The sequence below is a fragment of the Tamandua tetradactyla genome, chromosome 7, assembly GCF_023851605.1.
Source record: "Tamandua tetradactyla isolate mTamTet1 chromosome 7, mTamTet1.pri, whole genome shotgun sequence".
Taxonomy (NCBI): domain Eukaryota; kingdom Metazoa; phylum Chordata; class Mammalia; order Pilosa; family Myrmecophagidae; genus Tamandua; species Tamandua tetradactyla.
Window position 1 is genome coordinate 115,780,341 of NC_135333.1, and position 3,574 is coordinate 115,783,914.

Below are 3,574 nucleotides of genomic sequence, written 5' to 3' on the forward strand. Positions count from 1 at the left end.
AGCTTTTATTGGTTCTAAATTCTACCCCTAGATCCCCTGTGGAAATAGAGGGAGGGACTGTGTAGTAAGGGAAGGCAGTTGACTCCCAGTCCAACCCTCCCCCGGCCCTGGCTCTTTGTAATGAGATCACCTTTCAGGATTCTAATCTTCATCTTAGTCTAGGGGAGGGGGACCAAGACACCTAACTTCTCTCCTAAACCCCTCTTCTTTCCAGCCCCCTTCCTGCTCTTTTCCTCTAGGACTCCTCCCTTTACAGAATAACCCTGCCCTCTCTCTTCCCCAGTCTCTTGCCCCACTCTGAATGAAAATGCTCAGAGTCAATGGTTTTTTTCTCTGCCATGAATCTTCTTCTCACTTTTCCCCTCTCCTTCCTGACCCAAATCACCCAGCTGTTTGTAAAAGCTCTCTCCAAGGCCAGTTGCATCCAAAGAGGAGGCTGGCTGGTCAGACCGCAGGGCAACATTGGCCCCCATCCCACTCTCACATACGCAGGTCCTGGCCCTTTCTTAGGTGAGGAACTAAGGAATCTGGTCAGGATTTTAAGAGCAGCACTGCTGCAGAGATAACCTCTAGGTGAAAATTACTCAAGCCACAGGACCTGGGAACTGCCCTTGGGTGGAGAGGGGCTGAGGACTGACTGCTGTATAACACTGCAAAGCACATGTGTATGAACCAGGCTTTCTTGTTCCTCAGCCCAGAGAAATTTTTTTTCCCAGGATTTCGGAGCTTGGGGTGGGGGTGGAGAGTGGGGGCTGGTGCAGAGAGGGAGGTCTGTGACTCAGCTCCTCCCAGGAGCCTTGGTGGGGACAGGGGACATAGCGTCCTGCTTCAGTCCTCCTCTCCACTCCACCCCCAAACCTTGGCCAACTCAAATAGGCCCCCTCCCTGTCCATTCTCTGCTCCTGTTTATACCGGGAGCCCCTTAGTCATTCTCTGGCTGGCTTTTCTCCTCTCCCCAATATCCCTCCTCTCTTGGCTCTCTCTGCCCTTATAAGTCCTCTCTCCCAGTGGCCCCAACACCTCCTGCTTTCCCTCCTACTATGCCTTGCTTGGCCCTCCCTTCCTCTGCTCCAGATCAGGCCTGAACTTGGGGTTCCCTCTTAATGGAGCTGCTGCTGTACAGCTCTTGAGGCCCGGAAACTGGCCTAGAAAGGCCAACCAAGATGTAGTCTCTAGAGGTCAACAGTCCAACCTTCTTCTTCAGGAGAGAAAATCGAGTAGAGAGGTGAAGTGACTTGTCTAAGGTCACATGGTTAGTTAGTTAGTGGTGAGTCTAAGTGTTTTGTCTCCAAACCCCATGTCCTCTCCTTTCTAAGCCCACTGCCCCTCTAAATGCTCTGTCTCCTTTCAGCTTTTTCTCTGTCTTGCGTATGTTTCAGTTTTTCTCTGGCTTAGCCCCTGTGTCTCCAGGTATCTCTATTTATGGTACCCTGAGAAGTACACTGTACCTTCACTGCTCATCAGGAATGATTCGCTGTGATAATTATTACTAATCATAGCCTTTGTGGATTATTACTAATCATGATCTGCTCAATGGAGGAGCAGAAGGAGCGAAGGGCAAGGGCAGAGAACTCACCAGACCCCTGCTGTCACCAGCCTGCCTGTCCTGAAGACTGGAATTTTAGAACAAGAAGGAATTCCCACAGTGTTCAGGATATAGATAAAGTTCTAAAACTCAGAGCCATGCTGTATTTCAACAGGGTGGGAGAGCTATAGGAAATATTAATAATGGTTTATTTAGTATGTACTAGGTCCTGGGCTTGACCTTTAACCTGCTTCATCCCATTTAATTTACCTAACTATCCAGCACTGAAGGTAATATGGTGGTCCTCATTTTACTGTTAGGAACTGAGCTCAGAAGAGTGAAGTGACTAATTTAACCTGAGATAAATAGAGAGAAAGGGACAGGGTAGACTCCTAACCCAAACCCAACTGATTCCAAAACCCTTGCTTTTCCCAAAGTGCAGTAACTGGGTGGTGTTTTTACCGGGAAGAAGATTCTAGAGTAAGGATCCTTATCCTAGCTCCATTATCCCGGGACAATGGAGGGGTGGGGCTGGGGGCACAATCCAGTAATCCCCTGAAACTAGATGGAAGTTTGAGTGTAAATGTATGTGATTTCTCTGGGGGGAGACCTGGTAGCTTCTTTCATATCCTCAAATACCTGAAGATTCTGAAAACACCAAGGCTGGAGGCCATGTTTTCAAGGAATAGGCCCCGTCCTTGTTGGGGCTGTTAGAAGCCCTGTTGGGTAGAGTTGGCTTAGGCTGCGGTTTCTGCAAAATAAAACTCTGCAAACTGGTGTGTTGTAGCAAACACAAATGGTGTGCTGTTAACAAATATCGATCCCCTTAATCTTTACAGCGGATAGAGATTTGGGACCACCAGAGACCCTAGGCTGGTGGCTTCTAGTCAGAACAACCTCTCTTGCTTACCCCAATTTTCTTGATGTGTTATCTTACAAAAAAGATTAGGAAGCACTGATGAAAGAGTTTGTGGAACCAAGGGGTCAGAGGAGCTTGCTGGTCTGTGGCTCCCGGATTTGGATCGGAGGCCCCATTCCATCCGCTCTGAGGTGGAGTGATAAGTAGGAGCTGTGTCTCACAGAGGGAAGGAAGGAGGGATACTTATGAAGATTATGGAGCAGTAGTAAGGGGTTTGGGGAGGTAGAGTGGGAGGCAGTTTATATTAGGGTTCTTGGTCCAGAACCTGATAAGTTAGAGCTTGCCAATGTGTGTGTATGTGTGCTTGCACATGTATGTGTGCATGTGTGTATGTGTCTGAGAGAGAGATGAAAGACTACAGGAGCAGACCATCTGAGTCCTTGGGCTCCGTTGGTTACCCTGACTAAGGTCTCTGCCTGGGGGTGACGGCTCCGTCATCTGTGAGTCACCACCCACCACCCCCACATTGTCTGATCTGGGAGAAAACCTTGCCTTATGTCCCAGACCTAAAATAAACCCAGACTCTCCTCTCCTTTCCACTTCTGCTTTGCTCAGAGCGTAGGAAGGGTGGATGAAAGATGTTTGCTAGGATGACAGTCCTGGGAGATAAGATGCTTGGGTCCTCTTGGTGCCCAGGACTTCTTTTCCTGTACCTATGATTGAGACGGGGACCAGATGTCTCTGTAGGGACCAAACTGGGAATTTTTCCAGGTTGGAGTAGGCTGGGGAGGGACAGATGAAAAAATATGTAGGACCACGGGTCCAGAACAAGCAGATCCATGGTGAGGAATTTCCCCCACTTCAACTAGTGTCTTCTCTTCCAAATTCTCTTTAGTTTTCCTATTCTTCCTCTTCTTTTTTTTTTTTTTTTTTTTGCATGTTTTGCGATCCCAGAATTCTAAAGCAGACTGTAACAACCGCAGATAGGAAGTTAAAAGGGAAATAAGACACTCTGGGGTGTCCTAAGCATTGACCTCACTTTGTTTCCTCACCCCACCCCTGTTATCTTCCTTCCTTTTAATACCCTTTGCTGCCATGTTCCTACCTCTGGAAAGTTAAGGGGTGCCTGAGGCCCCTTGGCTCAAGACCCTGGAAGCTGGAGGAGAAACCCATCCGGGGTGGGAGCTGTG